The sequence below is a fragment of the Numida meleagris genome, chromosome 1 (assembly GCF_002078875.1).
Source record: "Numida meleagris isolate 19003 breed g44 Domestic line chromosome 1, NumMel1.0, whole genome shotgun sequence".
Taxonomy (NCBI): domain Eukaryota; kingdom Metazoa; phylum Chordata; class Aves; order Galliformes; family Numididae; genus Numida; species Numida meleagris.
In genome coordinates this window covers 66,608,353-66,621,398 of record NC_034409.1, presented here as the reverse complement: position 1 = coordinate 66,621,398, position 13,046 = coordinate 66,608,353, and the positions used below count along the sequence as shown (strand labels likewise).

At 39.9% G+C, this 13,046-nt stretch overlaps 1 protein-coding gene across 1 annotated transcript in view; it reads right to left on the bottom strand.

The window, feature by feature from the left end:
* Nucleotides 1-12,262, bottom strand: part of SOX5 (SRY-box 5) — a 459,770-nt gene extending 447,508 nt beyond the window's left edge. Inside the window, exon 1 of the mRNA XM_021391451.1 lies at nucleotides 12,200-12,262. The gene's annotated coding sequence lies outside the window, so the exon portion shown is untranslated. The remainder of the gene's footprint in view (nucleotides 1-12,199) is intronic.

Here is a 13,046-nt window from a genome sequence, read left to right as displayed (position 1 = left end):
ACGATTCGATACAGGAAACCATCACCTTCAGCCTCATATTGTTTCAAAAAGTCCAGATGAACTCAGTGATATTCCAACACTATCATCTTTTCCAACACACTGAAGCCAATATTCATCTCAGTACACAGTTCCCTGGTTGCAATCTGCCAATTTGCAATCTACAAATTGAGACGTCCTCCATTCTGTGGTGTGACAGCTGTGCATAGCCATTCATGGTTTGTCTTTCACACTGCTGTCACCACTGCTGAAACATACCACCCACCGCCACACTGTGCTCACATCCACTGTTTGGTCCATCAAGCGCTGATGAATGTCAGTGGGTGCCATTTTTTCCACATGGAGGAATTCAGTGCCACACATTTGGCCACACCTTTGCTTCATACATACTTCCATGTCGAATGTCATTTTGTCAGATTTTCTCTCTGTTTCCATCTGTCACATGGCAACAAAATGTAATGGAATATTGGTGGGAAGGTGCATCCTCTACTGGCATATCACCAACATTCACCTCTGACATTGTGTGGCAACATAATAAAATAGAAGGCAATACTTACAGAGCAGCCGTCATACTACTATCACAATTTTAAACACAGTCATCCTCACAAATCTTCTGTGAGGTAGTGAAATAGTGAAATGTTATCTTCTCCATTTTGGGTAACTGGAAACTCTGGCCCAGACAGACTATAGCCACATGTAAGTGATTAAAAAATCCACCTAATCTCTGGGACTCTGCTTGCTACTGGCCAGGCATTTCTAAAGGCCATACACACCTTGTAGGACAACACTCAGTTGGGTCTTAGGCACAATTTAGGTCTGAATTTGGGCTAAAACTGCACTTAATGCACTCAGGTACGTTTCCTGCTATAACTCTCTTCAGTGAAAACACCGCGGTTCTCTCAGCTGTAAGCCAGGCTGCAGGCCAGTGTTATGGGTGACAGCCGCACATAAGCTCAGACACACAATCTGTAAGCAACAATAGGAGCTAGAAGAAAAAAAAATGTTTTTGTTGAAACCAGATGTCAATCCTTCCCGTGGAAGATCTGATTCAGAGGCGGCTACTTCAAAAAAACTTAGAAGTTGCTTTCCTCCTTTAGTCACTTTGTCCTCCTTATGGTAAACTACATATTTTGCGATTGTTTGAAAGGTTTCCACTACAGAATCATACTGGGAGAAAGAAAAGACAAGTTTTTCATTTAATTTTTGAAAACAAAAAATTTCACAGGTAAAAATAACACCTCTGCTTTTTCTGAGCTACATATGGGCTGAAGCACTCAGCGTTTGGCTACGTCTGCTTCTACACTATGAAGTTTCCACGCTGCTGCAGTTGTTATTGACAAAGCTCTTCAAAGAATCGTGTTTCTGTCAACTGTGAATTGCAGCATGTTTACACAAAACAGAAAATAAGAAGATGCTCCTCACCCTACTGTTTTAAGCTGGGCCAATAAATCAAGCTTACAGTTTATGAAACTATCATTAGACGGTTATATTGCCATAAAACGTTGGAAAATAAAATAGTGCTCACAGAAAATTATAGAAAACATATATTTATAGATATACACTCAGGTCCCATTTACCCTTACATTTGACACAAATGAAAATAAAACAGCATTTTAAGCTCCTGGAAATGACAGTATCATGTTATCTAGATAAGTAACACAAAGCTATTATTGAAATTCTGATAGCATTTGCTATACTGTTAAAGGAAAATTACCTGTAATGCATAGTTTAAATAATTACTTTTAAACAAAAGCTTCTTTTCTGCATTCCTTATTTATCTTCCAAAACCAGCTCAGCAGGGCCATGTATTTTATTAAAATTGCCTTCAGACTGCTAATGGCGGGGTGTGTGTTAGCACAGGAGAAGTGATGGCTGTTTGACTCCTGTTCCTAATATTGGGAGTCGGTCCAGACACTTAAAGAGCCAGAATTCTGCTGTGTGTTTGACTCTGTTAGCAACACTTTGCTTGCTAATGATACTGGTGGCAGCGTTTCAGTGTGATGGGTCAGGCTTGAACTGGAAGGTTTCTAATTCTGCTTATAACAACAGCAACAACAAACCCAACAATCCGGAAATCCCTTCTACTGCCGTTTCACTGTATATCAAGCCTTTGGAATGGAAGTCATGTTGTAGGCTCTTGACCAGCATTTCTCTCTTCTTCTCTTGCACTCAGCCTCAAATAAAAGGGCCCATACCAACACTCGATATTCCCTGTACCATATCAGAGAATAGCACAACTACAGCAAGCCACTCTGTGGTGATTTTATGGGCAGAAAACCCACACAAATCACCCAGATGGCCTTCTGGTAGATTTCATTTCCCACATAGGAAGCCACAGTCAGGGTGCACTAGGCTCCACAAAGCCTAAGTGCTGAGAACTGACCTTCTCTGACTGGAGGGGTTGCAGCAAAGAAACACCCACAGCTATCACTGCAGCCAAAATCCCCAGAGCAGGTCCCTCCTGCTCTGCAGGGACAGGAGCATCGAGCATCGCTGGCATCTCCTCTCTGCAGCCATGAAACCTTCTGCGTAAAAACTGTTTGCCTAATCATTCTAGGTTTATTCACTTGGTTCAATTAATCTATGTTTAACATCTTTTTCTTTTAAGTAATTAAAACTCTAGATATGAATAACCATGATTTTTCACATTAGAATCAAATGCTACTTACAAGTTCAGAACTGAATTTGGCAAATAAGGCAGCCTCTTTCCTTCATCAAACAGATAACTTGCTGGAAGCAGAAAGGGAGACCTTCTGCTTACATGCTCTTCCCTGGAGTTTTACAAATGATCACAGTATAGGCTAGAACAGAAAGCAGGATTAATGGACTGCACTGATCCTGTGTTTCAGAGAAAATCAGCAGCTCCATAAAGCTCACATTTTCTGGAATTTTAACTAGCTTTTTAATATGATGCTTAAGGAGAACTGTGAAAAATTTTCACTAGTTGATTTTCACAGGTTCTGAGGTGCCCACACACCCATGTCAGCCTCAAAAGGAGACTTAATCACCACTTCTGAAAAGCAGTCTGGACGTTCATTGCTTCCAGGTAAGCTGGACTGACAGCAGAGAACAACATTATTAAACATACATGGAAAGCAAGAGAGACAGATAAAGCTCCCGACTCTTAGCTTTTCCTAAATAAAAGTATTTCCTCTTTCATTAAAAAAAAAAAAAAAAAAAGAACACATTGACACCCACATATAAGCCTCAAAGCCCAGGAAAGGCAAACCTTCTCAGCAACCTTGTCCCACCAGGGCNCTTCAGTGTGACCAAACTCTGGTGTGTGACACAACTGGCTTACCTTTATTTTATTAGCATTATTAATGTTTGCTGCCTTTGGAGAGCTTTGCATCTCTCAAGACATTTCTTTAGCATCTTTGATTGCCTTCAATTTTCTACCTTTGAAGCACTCAGGAACACTAAGAAAAGCTATGTAAACAAATGGTTTCAAATATGATACAAGTAAATCCACACAGCAAACTCAAGTTTAATGTTCTTCACTCTTTTCCTTCTTCCTCTACGACTGCCCCGCTGGCTCCCAGGTTTAAACCAAAGGTTTCAATTTAACAAACTCTTAAGCCATTAGAGCTCTGAGTCCTCGCTGTACCCATCACAGTCTCCAGTCTGCACACACATACATGAAAGAAATACTCCCAGCCTGCCATTAACAACATTCATTCAATGCTCTTACTTAAAGGAAGAAAACAATTAAGTGAAACCTTGAAGTAATCTCATTCTGCCTATTTAGCCTCTTCATCCCTCAATGTGTGGTTAGTAAGATATCACTTTTTAATCGAAAGATCTTAACCTCTTTCACATATATTACCAACACTAAGCATCACAATATTGCTGTGAAAGAGCAGTGAATTATTGTGTCCACTTTTATTAAAAGAATTTATGTTGATCTATTATCTATGTAAGCTAAAGATATATGTAGGTCACTCTAAAACTGATGTTTCCTATCTATTTACATGGATACTACAACAGATACAAAGAGCACAATAAAACTATTTGATAGAACTAGTTCTCAGCTAAAAAAACACTGCTTTGCAAAATAGTCACCACCATTAGCTATGCATTTTTGCCTGCATTACATGCTTATATAAATCTGTACCAGCAGAGGTGACTCACTGTTTCACAGCTGCTACGATGCTGTTGTTGCTAGGAAAATGTTGCCCACACAGTCCATCTTTCAGACTGAAGACAGAAAATGCCAAATCCGAACTATACAGTGGGTGTGGTAGGACCGTCCAGCCAGGATTGGCAGTGTGCTGCATGGTCTTCCAATTGGCATGGGGTGTGGCATTATCCTGTTGCAAGAGAAAGGTTGTCTCCTTCTCTGGCCTGTCTCTGGAAGTTCCAGTCCTTAGCTTCATTAGTGTCACAATGTAGTGGTTAAAGTTGATGGTTTGTTTGGTTTCCAGGAAATCCAGAAGGATCACCCCTTTCCTAACCCAAAAGACAGTGCACATGTGCAGCAACAGTGCAGAAGTGTTTTGAACTTTTTCTTCAACAGAGAATTCACATGTCTCTACTCGATTTTGGACTGTCATTTTGACTCTGGCTTCTAGTGGAGACATCATATCTCATCATCAGTAACGATTCGATACAGGAAACCATCACCTTCAGCCTCATATTGTTTCAAAAAGTCCAGATGAACTCAGTGATATTCCAACACTATCATCTTTTCCAACACACTGAAGCCAATATTCATCTCAGTACACAGTTCCCTGGTTGCAATCTGCCAATTTGCAATCTACAAATTGAGACGTCCTCCATTCTGTGGTGTGACAGCTGTGCATAGCCATTCATGGTTTGTCTTTCACACTGCTGTCACCACTGCTGAAACATACCACCCACCGCCACACTGTGCTCACATCCACTGTTTGGTCCATCAAGCGCTGATGAATGTCAGTGGGTGCCATTTTTTCCACATGGAGGAATTCAGTGCCACACATTTGGCCACACCTTTGCTTCATACATACTTCCATGTCGAATGTCATTTTGTCAGATTTTCTCTCTGTTTCCATCTGTCACATGGCAACAAAATGTAATGGAATATTGGTGGGAAGGTGCATCCTCTACTGGCATATCACCAACATTCACCTCTGACATTGTGTGGCAACATAATAAAATAGAAGGCAATACTTACAGAGCAGCCGTCATACTACTATCACAATTTTAAACACAGTCATCCTCACAAATCTTCTGTGAGGTAGTGAAATAGTGAAATGTTATCTTCTCCATTTTGGGTAACTGGAAACTCTGGCCCAGACAGACTATAGCCACATGTAAGTGATTAAAAAATCCACCTAATCTCTGGGACTCTGCTTGCTACTGGCCAGGCATTTCTAAAGGCCATACACACCTTGTAGGACAACACTCAGTTGGGTCTTAGGCACAATTTAGGTCTGAATTTGGGCTAAAACTGCACTTAATGCACTCAGGTACGTTTCCTGCTATAACTCTCTTCAGTGAAAACACCGCGGTTCTCTCAGCTGTAAGCCAGGCTGCAGGCCAGTGTTATGGGTGACAGCCGCACATAAGCTCAGACACACAATCTGTAAGCAACAATAGGAGCTAGAAGAAAAAAAAATGTTTTTGTTGAAACCAGATGTCAATCCTTCCCGTGGAAGATCTGATTCAGAGGCGGCTACTTCAAAAAAACTTAGAAGTTGCTTTCCTCCTTTAGTCACTTTGTCCTCCTTATGGTAAACTACATATTTTGCGATTGTTTGAAAGGTTTCCACTACAGAATCATACTGGGAGAAAGAAAAGACAAGTTTTTCATTTAATTTTTGAAAACAAAAAATTTCACAGGTAAAAATAACACCTCTGCTTTTTCTGAGCTACATATGGGCTGAAGCACTCAGCGTTTGGCTACGTCTGCTTCTACACTATGAAGTTTCCACGCTGCTGCAGTTGTTATTGACAAAGCTCTTCAAAGAATCGTGTTTCTGTCAACTGTGAATTGCAGCATGTTTACACAAAACAGAAAATAAGAAGATGCTCCTCACCCTACTGTTTTAAGCTGGGCCAATAAATCAAGCTTACAGTTTATGAAACTATCATTAGACGGTTATATTGCCATAAAACGTTGGAAAATAAAATAGTGCTCACAGAAAATTATAGAAAACATATATTTATAGATATACACTCAGGTCCCATTTACCCTTACATTTGACACAAATGAAAATAAAACAGCATTTTAAGCTCCTGGAAATGACAGTATCATGTTATCTAGATAAGTAACACAAAGCTATTATTGAAATTCTGATAGCATTTGCTATACTGTTAAAGGAAAATTACCTGTAATGCATAGTTTAAATAATTACTTTTAAACAAAAGCTTCTTTTCTGCATTCCTTATTTATCTTCCAAAACCAGCTCAGCAGGGCCATGTATTTTATTAAAATTGCCTTCAGACTGCTAATGGCGGGGTGTGTGTTAGCACAGGAGAAGTGATGGCTGTTTGACTCCTGTTCCTAATATTGGGAGTCGGTCCAGACACTGAAAGAGCCAGAATTCTGCTGTGTGTTTGACTCTGTTAGCAACACTTTGCTTGCTAATGATACTGGTGGCAGCGTTTCAGTGTGATGGGTCAGGCTTGAACTGGAAGGTTTCTAATTCTGCTTATAACAACAGCAACAACAAACCCAACAATCCGGAAATCCCTTCTACTGCCGTTTCACTGTATATCAAGCCTTTGGAATGGAAGTCATGTTGTAGGCTCTTGACCAGCATTTCTCTCTTCTTCTCTTGCACTCAGCCTCAAATAAAAGGGCCCATACCAACACTCGATATTCCCTGTACCATATCAGAGAATAGCACAACAACAGCAAGCCACTCTGTGGTGATTTTATGGGCAGAAAACCCACACAAATCACCCAGATGGCCTTCTGGTAGATTTCATTTCCCACATAGGAAGCCACAGTCAGGGTGCACTAGGCTCCACAAAGCCTAAGTGCTGAGAACTGACCTTCTCTGACTGGAGGGGTTGCAGCAAAGAAACACCCACAGCTATCACTGCAGCCAAAATCCCCAGAGCAGGTCCCTCCTGCTCTGCAGGGACAGGAGCATCGAGCATCGCTGGCATCTCCTCTCTGCAGCCATGAAACCTTCTGCGTAAAAACTGTTTGCCTAATCATTCTAGGTTTATTCACTTGGTTCAATTAATCTATGTTTAACATCTTTTTCTTTTAAGTAATTAAAACTCTAGATATGAATAACCATGATTTTTCACATTAGAATCAAATGCTACTTACAAGTTCAGAACTGAATTTGGCAAATAAGGCAGCCTCTTTCCTTCATCAAACAGATAACTTGCTGGAAGCAGAAAGGGAGACCTTCTGCTTACATGCTCTTCCCTGGAGTTTTACAAATGATCACAGTATAGGCTAGAACAGAAAGCAGGATTAATGGACTGCACTGATCCTGTGTTTCAGAGAAAATCAGCAGCTCCATAAAGCTCACATTTTCTGGAATTTTAACTAGCTTTTTAATATGATGCTTAAGGAGAACTGTGAAAAATTTTCACTAGTTGATTTTCACAGGTTCTGAGGTGCCCACACACCCATGTCAGCCTCAAAAGGAGACTTAATCACCACTTCTGAAAAGCAGTCTGGACGTTCATTGCTTCCAGGTAAGCTGGACTGACAGCAGAGAACAACATTATTAAACATACATGGAAAGCAAGAGAGACAGATAAAGCTCCCGACTCTTAGCTTTTCCTAAATAAAAGTATTTCCTCTTTCATTAAAAAAAAAAAAAAAAAAAGAACACATTGACACCCACATATAAGCCTCAAAGCCCAGGAAAGGCAAACCTTCTCAGCAACCTTGTCCCACCAGGGCAAGCAGGTACCAATGCCAATGAATTAACTGAGCTTTTAAATATACTGATTCACTTCTTCCCCTTATCTGGTTTCAGAAATAAAATCATGCTCTTACCACAAAGTGTGCCCATGTCCAGGACACAGAGGTTTAAAAAAACACACATAACTTATTCAGAGGAGGAAAGCAGAGGAAAAATTTATCTTCAGTTGCAACTTAGAAATGTTTTTATAGTCACTGCATTTCTTTTCTCAGTCATTGGATTTATTTATTTCCTTTTTTTAAAGTGTTTCTATAAAGCAAGCAAATTTGCTAATAGGAAAGTAAAGGACAGCAACACTCTCACCTAAACTAAAGAGGCATAAGGAATCCAGCTGTAGACATATAAAATCAGATCACTGATGAGAAGAAATCAGAACCAATGGTATAAACCACTGAATTACACTTTCAGATCCCAAGTAGATTGTTCCAAGGTATTTCCAGTTTCATGACATTTTCTCAAGACTGATACCACCATCTCATTCCCCATCTCATCTAACCTGCCCTAGCAGCACTGGTTTTAGGCTGATGCCACAGTTGATCAGCATCAAGCCCAATGATTCTTAGAGCCACATGATTTTAATTGCTCACAGTATTTAGACAAGAGATCACCAGCAGCCCTGCCTAATGTGATCCCCCCAAACCCATCCAGATTGCTTTAAAAACCTGGTCTTGGTTTCATGGGAAACCTTTTTTTAGAAGAAAAATTAATAGCTTCTGCTTTGCAGAACAGGACATATGGAAGGAACGTTTCACACATGAGTTCTAGTGCCCTCAACGTCTTTAGTTGCCATTGTGCAATTTTCTGTCTGGTCCCATTCTCACAGCTCTATGAATGGCGGATGTACATGATTTCAACTTGTCAACTTGGAAAAGCTATCCACCAATTCCCAGCCACCTGGCTGGCTGCCTAGTGCAAAATGAAGGTACAAGAAAAAACATTCTCTTGGATCCCTTCAGTGCTACAAAAGCATCCTAATTCCTCTTTAGGTAACACGGAGGCTCTTGCAGTTGAAATCCACAATGATTTAGCAGTAACCATCCCCTCACATGAACACACCAACAAAATATCACAATACAATTTCGGCTTGCTCTTCTCACATAAATATGATACTTTCTAGACCCGGTGGATCACAGAGATACCCTCTCACAAACAAGTCTCAGTCATGAGCTTTAATAAAAACTAGCACAAACCAAAAACTAAAGCTCTCCATGTAAATAAAAGATTCAGATCTCAAAGTTTTGGATGACATAGAAAACAAATGGTGCACAAGAACAGGAGCTTCCTCCCTCTCATACCCACACTTAGAAATGCATGCAAATATCGTGAGTTTGCAGATTACCAGTTTAGCAGTTGGTTTCATTCTGAGACATTTTTGGAGGGGAAGTAATACAGTAACAGCAATTCCTCCAAATCCACTTCCCACCATTGCCGCACAGACTCGGATTTTCAGGTTAACCAAAACCATAGATACAAAATAAAGTGGGATCAAGATGAGAGTTTCCCCGAGCACACCTACATTATTTACCAAACCAGAAGCAAACTCTGAGGCAAGCAAGCAACCTCAGACTAACTCCTTTTCATTGCCTCATGAAGTTATGCTCTCCAGCGTACAATGTCTATCCCAATGGCAAATTGCAGATTTGATGTAACTTACCACAACTGCATGGAGAGAGTTTCTGCAGCTCTTATATCCCCCTCTTTCTCAAAATCATATATAGGGAAAAGTCATTAAAAATATACTTCCTTTGGTAAAAAGGTTGAATAATTTGTTTTTAATGACTTTAAGACAATTTATCCAGAAAAAATACTATACCCTTCACCCCCTTTCAGTTTCTGGCTGCTTTTTATTCTCATCAGTAAGACAGGTTCAGCCACATGGTTCAAATTTTTTTAAGATTATTTTTCTACAGTCATATTTTTAATATGACAAAGAAAGGACGTTAAATTAAACTGCAGGAATAAACATGGATATATATATATATATATGTACCTTTGTATGTAACTGAACATGATGTATTTGACAGCTGTCTCTTCTTCACCCTTTCCACACCACTTGTTATCACCTGAATTGCACTTTCTTAGTAGTGAGACCCATGTTTTCGTATTTCCTCACAGAGTCCAAAATTGATTAGTATTTACAATAACAATGTTTATAGGCTCAGGAACTATAATAAGAAGTCTACTTCTCCAGTGTGTGGATAAGCATATCTATGAAAATCAAAAGGAGCATGTGAAAAGTTAATTTATAAATATTTGAGTTGAATATACCCTGATCAAAGGCAGTGGAAACAGAGGCTGAGGCTGAAGAATTATCTGAAGTCTGCCATACTTTAACTACCAGTTCCTTACAGACATCTAAACTGTTATGAAGAAAGCACAGAAACTGATCCTTAATGCTAAACATATGACGCAGCATACACAGGGAGACAGCCTGATGGAGTACATTGGTTTGCTCTGAAATGATGTAACTTCACAGCAGAAACCAGATGCCATTATATGGTTTTGAAAATGTCGAGAAACCGAGAAACCACTCACAAATTAAAAAAAAAAAACTACAAAACACAACAAACATTCAAACCCTGAAAATAAATTCTTCTAAACCAAACAATACAGGCCTAATCATCTTCACGTACAGCTTGTTAGAGACCTATTAATGACATCCACAATAAAAACAGAAATAGTTCATTCTCAGACCAAAACTTTTGTAACTAAAAATCTGTCTTTATAATGCTGCAGTTTTCTCACAATCATTAGGGGCCAAATTATTTCAGATTAGCAAATGATTTATTGAGATTTTAATATGTATGATGGCTACACAATGTATATATTAATATATGATATACAGGATGTATTTATCTGAATTTTTTTGACCTCTGACTTTATGCCAAGCTTGCTCTCTGTGCTTGGGAGCTTTCAATCCCAGGAGTGAGGTATTTCTCACATTGTGTTCCTGGAAGCCTCCTCCAAAATGCAGCGTAGTGCTGCAATGCAAAGCACTGTGCACAGTAGAGGCAGAGGCACTTGCTGCCCCACATATCTTGTTATCCCTGCATCAGACAAAGCAGGATAGGTGGACCCAGCAGGGAATTTCAAACAGGGCAATACTCGTTTTGGTGTTATTGACACCTTCCAGATGTCTGAATATTAAAATTAAAATGTATTCTCACAGATGTGCTGGGGGGAGGCAAACCAAAAATTCTTGCTAGTGTGGGAAATGCAGAGAAGGCATAAAAGCATGAATACATCACTCACTGCTTATTTAAGCTCTATCTTTTAAGACAGTTATAAGGCCAAAACCTCAAACTTCACTCAGGCAGTTCTTACATATCAATAACTTTGCCTCAGTAAGAACCCAGGAAAGAGTGCAGGACAATTTATGTAATTGACTGGAGCAGTAGCTACACCTGTTATTAAGATCACTTGACACAAGCGATTAAACAACTACCTGCAGTTGTTCATACTCAGCCAATATTTTGCCATTTTGTCTGACTTATCTATGAAGCATGACTGCCTCAGGCTGAATGTTTTGGAAATGGTACAACTTTTTTCCAAGAACAAGGTTAAAGAATATGATGCTTGCAATTCTTCGAGCTGGTTCTCTGTAAGAGCTCCAGCACTTGAAGCTTTGGAGGAAGGTTGGTGATCTGGCAGCCTGGCTAGGGATTTTGTCAGGGACAAAAGCTTTTTGTCCTTAGATCTGCCTCAAGTGAGCCCTGACAGAACTGTGGTTCACCAAGACCTTGGCTTTCCGAAGTTGTTATTGTGCTTTCAGTACAACTTCTTATATGAAAGAGTTGCATCTTGATAATACCATATTTCACCTCCACTCTATTTAAAAACCATGTAGAACAGGAAACGAGACTAAAGTAATCAAATGAGTCTTCCAGTAAGCAAATGCAATAAAGTTACAGATATCACAGAAGGAACTTACTAAAACATTTCTTAAAAGGCTTCAAACCACAACCCAGTACGCCACACCATGCAGTTGTCACTCCTGACCCAGGCATCTCTTTCCAAGTACCTCTCAAGCACCTTCACCTATTGTAGCCTCTCATTAAATTTTTCTCCTTTCTCGCAATTACTCATTGCTCCCCAACCCACCCTCCCAAAACAAGGAAGCAGTTCTGCCCCATTGCAGGTGAAGATCCAGCAAAACAAAGAGCTTGCCCACAGTGACACAAGAAATCCTGCCAAGGAGCAGGAATCTGAGCCCAAACTTTTGCAGGTCCTGGCCAGCCTCATCTCCCAGAGCTGAGCCAACCTGCTGCCAGCTCTCAACAGCACTTCCAGAGACACCCTGCCCAGCAAAGGCAAAACACACCTCTTACCTGCCAAGTCTCCCAGTTTAAATTCTCAGCTTCTCTTCTTTTTATTTTCTTCTACTTGTAACACTGAAGGGGAGAGAAAAGAAAAAAATATCAAAGGAAGAGCCACAATTATCTCATTCAAAATCTTTTTTATATTCACTATGGAGTTTTATCCTCAGTAAAAATCTCAAAGAAGTAAGTGGGCGTTCTGCATTCCATTTTCACAGAACCCAGGTCATACACTTGGCAAACCTCTCCCTAGAATGTGAGATGCCACATATGAGAGCAAGACATGCAGTGTGTAGAAGAGATGGAGGCAATGGTGAAAAGACGGGGATTAGTGCAGTGAGGTGCTTAGTCACAGAACTGTAGGGATGCATGCAATTCTAAGTTGCTACTGAGGCAGATAAAATCTCACGCAGGAAACTTCCCGGTCTGCAGAGGGGAAAAAAGGAGAGAGCCAAGTGGGAAACAGAAGAATTGTCCCCTGAACTTGATAGAAAAAGTGACAGTAAATTCAGAGAACTTCAGATTGTACCTGAAGCAGGAGAAGAAAAAATGACACAGCAGGAACAGAGAGAACAAATGGGAGACCAGATTAATAAATTCAAGAAATATTGTTTGAGCAATTGAAGTATACAGCTGGAGAATTTCAAGCAGAGGGTTAGATTCTGCTCTTTGAGATCATGAACCCTTGCTTGTTCCAGCAAAATCAATGGAGTAGTTTTAGATTTACATCCATGAAACTAGGAACAAAATCAAATTAAAGAGAACAGAGTAACTGGAGAAAAACTAAGCATTATTGAGTGTTCCAACACTGGGAGGCACTCAGATACTATACTGCTGAAGGCCACATTAGTATATTGAT